This window comes from Sus scrofa, chromosome 1 (genome assembly GCF_000003025.6).
Source record: "Sus scrofa isolate TJ Tabasco breed Duroc chromosome 1, Sscrofa11.1, whole genome shotgun sequence".
Taxonomy (NCBI): domain Eukaryota; kingdom Metazoa; phylum Chordata; class Mammalia; order Artiodactyla; family Suidae; genus Sus; species Sus scrofa.
The window spans coordinates 262,916,362-262,924,728 of record NC_010443.5 but is presented as its reverse complement, the minus strand read 5'-3'; the positions used below and the strand labels follow the sequence as shown (position 1 = coordinate 262,924,728).

General features: G+C 37.9%; 1 pseudogene; it reads left to right on the top strand.

The window, feature by feature from the left end:
* LOC100152864 lies at positions 1,205-4,170 on the top strand (annotated as a pseudogene).

The window sequence follows — 8,367 nt, the reverse complement described above, 5'->3', positions numbered from 1 at the left end:
AGGTGAGAAGCCAGTCCATACTCCTGTCATCCAGATTAGTTGAGCATAAATTTCCGAGCAGATCAATATATCTTTCAGCAGGAGCAGGGGTGGTGGTGGTGGAGTACATGTGTGTATACACCAGAGCCACAGCAACACAGGATCCAAGCCATATCTACAACCTACACCACAGCTCATGGCCACTTCTTATTACTAGTTCCTAAAGATGTCTAGAGAAGACATCCTTGGTTCTCTCTGACCTTTCTTGATAACAGCTTTTTTCTTCTCAGATTTTGCATATCGATGAGGTAATGAGGAGTTGGTTTCTGTGCATGTGTGTTTGTATGTGTGTGTGTATATATAATTTTAGTTAGAGTATAGTTTATTTACATTTTTTCATTTTAGGCTGTACAGCAAAATTACCCAGTCATAATACACACACACACACACACACACACACACACACACACACACACACACACATTCTTTTTCTCATATTATCTTCCATCATGTTTTATCCTACGAGATTGGTTATAGATGTTGTTGAATCAGGAGAGGTAGCAGAATGATGAACATGAGTACTAGTAAAAATGTATATAACTGGCAGTAATATTGTTAGTTTTCCACACAGTGATATTGCAAGCCTGAGCTCCAGGACACTTGGATTCCAAGCAATAGGTATGCTTCTTTTTCCTTTGACCTTTATATATAATGGATAATTTGAGTATTTATTTTTGATCCACTTTGCTTTGACAATGGGTTGTTGAAACTTCCTCCTAATACAGCTTGTTAATGGGCTTTAGATTTCAGAAGTTCAATATTTTACTACTTGAAGGTCAAGACTTATGTTTGTTTGTAAATGTACAGACACAAACTGTAAATTATATAGAATCAATTTTATATCCCTCTCATAAATCATTTTTGTGTTAAACAATTATACATAGCTGGAAATGATGATTAAGAGGTTGACTATCTCCTAAATGGAGAAAATATTCCACTGAGCCAGGTACTCTTCTGTATACAACTGTCTTGTCTGACAGTAAGATCTCTCAATTCACAAGATGATTCCATCTACTTTAAAGGATTTTTGTAGGGTTTTGGCAATGCAGACAGACCTTAGCATATTCAGCAGTAGAAAAGCATCCTTTTATCTGCTGCTGGAAATCATAATGTGATGGTTTCTGCTTCTCTGCTCTCCATTCATGCCAGCAGACAGGAGAGGAGCATGAGGAGGGAGAACCAGAGCAGCATATCCGAGTTCCTCCTCCTGGGGCTCCCCATCCAGACAGAGCAGCAGGGCATCTTCTTTGCCCTGTTCCTGGGCATGTACCTGACCACAGTGCTGGGGAACCTGCTCATCATCCTGCTCATCAGCTGGACACTCGCCTCCATACCCCCATGTACTTCTTCCTCAGCCACCTGGCCTTCTCTGACATTTCCTTTTCATCTGTCACTGTCCCTAAGATGCTGATGAACATGCAGACTCAGGATCAATCTATCTCCTATGCAGGGTGCATAGCACAGATGTATTTTTTCATATTTTTTACTGTTCTGGATGATTTCCTTCTGACCTCAATGGCCTATGACAGGTACGTGGCCATCTGTCACCCTCTCCATTACACCACCATCATGAGAGAGGGACTGTGTACCTTACTGGTAACTGTATCTTGGATTCACTCCAGTGCCAATGCTCTGTGTCACACCCTCCTTCTGACCCAGCTGTCTTTTTGTGCTGACAACACCATTCCCCATTTCTTCTGTGACTTTGGTGCCCTGCTCAAGCTCTTCTGCTCAGACACATCTCTCAATGAGCTGGTCATTTTCACAGTAGGACTGGCAGTCATCACCCTCCCACTCATATGCATCTTGGTCTCTTATGGCCACATCGGGGCCACCATCCTCAAGGTCCCATCCACCAAGGGCATCTGCAAAGCCTTGTCCACGTGTGGCTCACACCTGTCTGTGGTTTCTCTGTATTATGGGACAATTATTGGGCTGTATTTTGTCCCCTCATCCAGCGCCTCCAGTCCCAAGGACACAATTTCCTCTGTGATGTACACAGTGGTCACCCCATTGCTGAACCCCTTCATTTACAGCCTGAGGAACAGGGACATGAAGGGGGCCCTGGAGAAACTCTTCCACAAGGCAGCAGTCTTGTCTCAGTGATGTTTGGTCATCTTTATAACAGACACACATAGTCACATAACTTCATATCCTTCAAGTCTAATCTTGAGTCTATCCTGTAATGAATACTCAGTAAATATTTGGTAACTTGAATTGCAGTTAGTTATTCTGTATCTTCCTAGCAACTCATTAGTATAAATTGTGAATTTTCAATTGATATGGATTATTGCTTATTTACAATATTAAGCAATTACATAGCTAAGAGATCTTAAGTCAGTTCTTTTATTTACCAGGAATTTATTGTTCTCCACATATCTTTATTGAGGTTAAATTGATATGTAAATTGTGTATATAGTTAAAGTGTTCAGATTGATATTTTGTATACGTTGTGAAATAACCACCACAATCAAGTTATTTTCTATACTCATCATCTCCACACACTTAACACTTTAATTTATTTGTGTGTGCAGTGAGAGGACTTATGATCCACTTCACTAGTAATTACTGTGTATACAATACAGTCTGGTTTGCTCTAGTCATTATGCTGTACATTCTAGCTCAGGAGAACTTATTCCTCTTGCACAAATGGAACTTTGTCCATTATGTTGGTGACAGAATCAAACTCTAAACAAGACAGATACTGCATGATATAATTTTATGTGGATACTAAAAATGTCAAATTGATAGAGCAGAGGATAGGATGGTGGTAGCTAGGGCCTGGGGAGGAGGACATTAGGTCCTTATGATTTGGTGGAAGCTCCAGGCTGACCAGGCTCCCATGGCATAGAAAGGTGACAGAGCTGGGACTTGGTAAAGTATGGCCTTTCGTTTCCTTGTTTAACATTCAGCATTCTTTTCATGTTTTGGATTGTAGGTGGTGATGATGGTAGGTCAGGAGAAGAAACTGTAGAGCAGCCTTCATTGCTCCAGGAAACAATCCACAGTTATGAGTTCAGTTCCTCCACTTAGGGACTCAAGGATTCTTCTGGATTTTAGAAACAATGATCACTCTAAGACACTGCTGTTCCCTATACTCAGCAGTTCACTCTCAGATTAGTTTTTTTCTGAAGAGTCTGATGGCATGAGTGTGTTTGAAAAATATTCCAACTCATTCCAGACTGGGAACGAGAGGACAAAGAAAGCGCATGTGTTCTGGAGTCTTCCACTGCCCCCAGTGAATTTGGTGTTTGTCTCATTCAATGTCTTCATTATGAATCTCCATGAAAATCATTTCTACTCACATTTTATACCAGTTTTATGTTATGAGACTAAGTTATAATCTCTTTTCTTCTACACCCAGTGATGGATGACATAGTTCTTCTTCAGACTGTACTTAGTTAAAGATGAATATGATAAAAACTGCTTCTGAGGCTCAACACCAAATAGCTGTCAGAGAATAATATTCAGGAGAACAGATCTCAATTGTAGGCTGTACTGCCAGAGTGTGTGGCCTGGGGCAATTCCCTCCATTCCTCTCAATATCCATTTCATCTTCTGTGGAAATTGAAAACATTGCAAAACATTTAAACTATGTTTGATTTGAAACAAATGCAATATGAAATTTAGCTTAACATGACCACAGGCCAAGCATAATGAACATTAGCTTTCCCTCAACAAAGGTGATGTATCAGTACCACCTTTGTCCCATGTATATGTACATATTTATATCTCTGCATCCAACCCTTTATTGGAAGAAATTTTTTTTTATTTCTTTTGCTTAATTACCTAGGAGTGGAATTGCTGGGTCAAGTGTATATTAAATTATATGAGAAACTGGCTAACACATTCTCATCAAGTTTCAACATTATGCATTACGGCTGACCATATGTGAGTGAGAGTTCCATTTGCTAATAACATCCTCATTGCCTCTGGTATTGCCAGTCATCTGATATCAGCCATTATGGTGGGTTTGCTGTGGCGTCTCACTGTTGTTTTCATTTCCATTTATCTAATGACTAATGATGTTGAATGTCTCTGTACAGACTGATCTGCTATCTTCTTTAGCAAAATATGTTTTCAAATCTTTTACCTCTAGTTTTAAAAAAGAATTGGCTTGCTTGTCTTTTATATGTGTTCTGGATTCACGTCTTTATGAGAAATATGTTGTATAAATATTTTCTCCCAGTCTGAAGCTAGTTTTTTATTCTAGTAAGAGTTTCTTTTGAAGATTAGGTTCATCTTATTTTTATAAAGTCCAAATTATTTTTTTTCTAGGTCATGACTTTTGTGTTCTATTCAGTAAATTTTGATAGCCCATATTTTCCAATTTTGTGTCCAATGTTCTCTTCAATGTAGTTTTCTCATTACAGTTCTTATCCATCTGACGCATTTCTAGTTAAATGTTTTTCATGTGGTGCAACACACGACTGTTCATTTAAGACATATTGATATTGAATTATGCTGGCCCTGTTTATTGAAACAATATCCTTTCCACATTCAAATGTCTTGGTGCATTTGTAAAATATTATTTGACCTTATATATATTGTTCTATTTCAAACTTATTCACTCTATTCAAATTATTAATCAATCTATATTCCTATCCTCATGCAATTATTATTTCCATTGCTATGCATTAAGAAACAGTTTTGAAATTAGGTCAAGTAACTCAGGCGCTTTGTTTCTCATTTTTAAGTTATTTTGTCTATTATGATTCCCTTTCACTTCAATATAAAATTAAGAATTAACGTCTAAAGTAGTCTCTGTTATTTTGATTTTGATTACCTTGAGTCTGTAGGTTAATTGAGGGGTGAAGCTCCTCTATAATTTCATTGAGTTTTCCAATTTATGTGCAAAATATATCTCTTTTACTTATGTCCTCTTTAATTTCACCAATGAATGTTTTGTAGTTTTTAACAATGTGTATTGCACACAATTTGATAAATTCATCCATGTGTATTTTTTGTTTTTTCTACTTCTATAATGGTATGTATAAATTCTCCATTTGCAATGCTACTGCTGGGACAGAGACATACCATGAATTTTTTGGTTTAATTCATTAACTTTGTTTCATGCTACCTTGTTAAACACATGTAATTCAAATAGATCTAGAGGGAGTTTTTTTGTTTGTTTGTTTGTTTATTTGCTTTATTTCACTATTTTTCTAACTTTGCTTAGATTTATTTGGTTTGTATCAGTCATTTTTTTAATTTTACGGCCTCACAAATGTCATGTGGAGATTCCTTAGCTATGGGTCAAATCAGAGCCATAGGTTCATGTCTATACCACAGCCAAACAGCAAAGGATCCGAGTTGCATATGCGACCAATACCACAGCTTAGGGCAATGTGGGATTCTTACACATTGAGCAAGGCCAGGCATCAATCCCAAGTCCTCATGGATTCCTTCCAGATAAGCCACAATGGGAACTATCAGTATTATTCATTTTCTCTATTATTATCTCTATTATCTTCTTAGGTAAATATCTTTTTTTTTGAACCTAAGCTTTTCTCATCAGTCTTCTCAAATTTTGATATTGTCTGAGTGAGTGTGTGTGTGTCCCCTATGCTAAATACAATAAGTTTATAAATTTTTACATAAATATAAGACTCAGCAGCATCAAACTAGCATTTGGACTGACATTTAAGGGTGTGCTGATGGTCCCCTTCTAGTCTGTCTGGAATGTGAAAATGGGAATCAAATTTTTTTGTTGTTGCTGAAGTCTATTTATTTATTTGTTTTTAATTTGTATAATGATTTTCATTTTTTTCCACTATAACTGTTTTACAGTGTTCTGTCAATTTTCTACTGTACAACATGGTGACCCAGTTACACATACATGTATACATATCTTTTTCTCACATTATCATGCTCCATCACAAGTGACTAGACATGTTCATTGCAGCACTAGTCAAAATAGCCAAGACATCAGTAGCATTTCTGTATACCATCAATAAAATTTTAGAAAAGGAATACAAAGATACAATACCTTTTAAAATTGCACCTCACAAAATCAAATACCTAAGAATACACCTGACCAAAGAGGTAAAGGACCTATATGCCAAGAACTATAAAACATGAATCAAAGAAGGTGTAAAGAAATGGAAAGAGGACTTCCCGTGGTGACGCACTGGTTAACGAATCTGACTAGGAACCATGAGGTTGCAGGTTCGGTCCCTGCCCTTGCTCAGTGGGTTAATGATCTGGTGTTGCCTTTAGCTGTGGTGTAGGTTGCAGACATGGCTCGGATCCCGCGTTGCTGTGGCTCTGGCATAGGCTGGCAGCTACAGCTCTGATTCGACCCCTAGCCTGGGAACCTCCATATGCTGTTGGAGCGGCCAAGAAATAGCAAAAAGACAAAAAAAAAAAAAAGAAAGAAATGGAAAGATATTCCGTGTTCATGGATTGGAAAAATCAATATTGTAAAAATGGCCATATTACTCAAAGCAATCTACAGATTCAATGCAATCCCTATCAAATTACCCAGGACATTTTTCACAGAACTAGAACAAACAATCCAAAATTTTATATGGAAACACAAAAGACCCAGAATCACCAAAGCAATCCTGAGAAACAAAAACCAAGCAGGAGGCATAATTCTCCCAGACTTCAAGAAATACTACAAAGCCACAGTCATCAAAACAGTGTGGTACTGGGATCAAAACAGACAGACAGACCAATGGAACAGAAGAGAGAACCCGGAAATAAACCCTGACACCTATGGTCAATTAATCTTTGGCAAGGGAGGCAGGAACATAAAGTGGGAAAAAGAAAGTCTATCCAGCAAGCATTGCTGGAAAACCTGGACAGCTGCATGCAAAGCAATGAAACTAGAACACACCCTCACACCATGCACAAAAATAAACTCCAAATGGCTGAAAGACTTAAATATACGACAGGACACCATCAAACTCCTAGAAGAAAACATAGGCAAAACACTCGGACATCAACATCATGAATATTTTCTCAGGTCAGTCTCCCAAGGCAATAGAAATTAGAGCAAAAATAAACCCATGGGACCTCATCAAACTGACAAGCTCTTGCACATCAAAGGAAACCCAAAAGAAAACAAAAAGACAAGTTTCAGAATGGGAGAAAATAGTTTCAAACAATGCAAAGGAAAAGGGCTTAATCTCTAGAATGTACAAGCAACTTATACAACCCAACAGCAAAAAAGCCAATCAATCAATGGAGAAACAGGCAAAAGACCTGAATAGACTGTTCTCCAAGGAAGATATACAGATGGCCAACAAACACATAAAAAAATGCTCAACATCGCTGATTATAAGAAAAATGCAAATCAAAACTACCATGAGATATCACCTCACACCAGTCAGAAAGGCCATGATTCATAAGTCCACAAATAACAAGTGCTGGAGGGGGTGTGGAGAAAAGGGAACCCTCCTGCACTGCTGGTGGGAGTAAGCTGGTACAGCTGCTATGGAGAACAGTTTGGAGATACCTTAGAAATCTATACATAGAACTTCCATATGACCCCACAATCCAACTCTTGGGCATATATATTCAGACAAAACTCCCCTTAAAAGAGACACATGCACCCGCATGTTCATTGCAGCACTATTCACAATAGCCAGGACATGGAAACAACTCAAATATCCATCGACAGATGATTGGATTTGGAAGAGGTGGTATATATACACAATGGAATACTACTCAGCTATAAAAAAGAATGACATAATGCCATTTGCAGCAACATGGATGGAACTAGAGACTCTCATCCTGAGTGAAATGAGCCAGAAATACAAAGACAAATACCATATGATATCACTTATAACTGGACTCTAATATCCAGCACAAATGCATGTCTCCACAGAAAAGAAAATTATGGACGTGGAAAACAGACTTGTGGCTGCCCGATGGGAGAGGGAGGGAGTGGGAGGGATCAGGAGCTTGGGCTTATCAGACATAACTTAGAATAGATTTACAAGGAGATCCTGCTGAGTAGCATTGAGAACTTTGTCTAGATACTCATGTTGCAACAGAACAAAGGGTGGGGAAAAAATGTAAATGTAATATATACATGTAAGGATAACTTGATCCCCTTGCTGTACAGTGAGAAAAAAAAAATATCCAAGACATGAAAACATCCCAAATGTCCCTGGAGAGATTATTTAATTAGGAAGATAGTGGTATATATACACAATGGAATACTACTCAGCCATAAAAAAGACAAAATAATGCTTTTGCAGCAACATGGGTGGAAATAGAGACTCTCATACTGAGTGAAGTCTGAAAGAGAAAGACAAATACCATATGATATCACTTATATCTGGAATCTAATATCCAGCACAAATGAACATTTCTGCA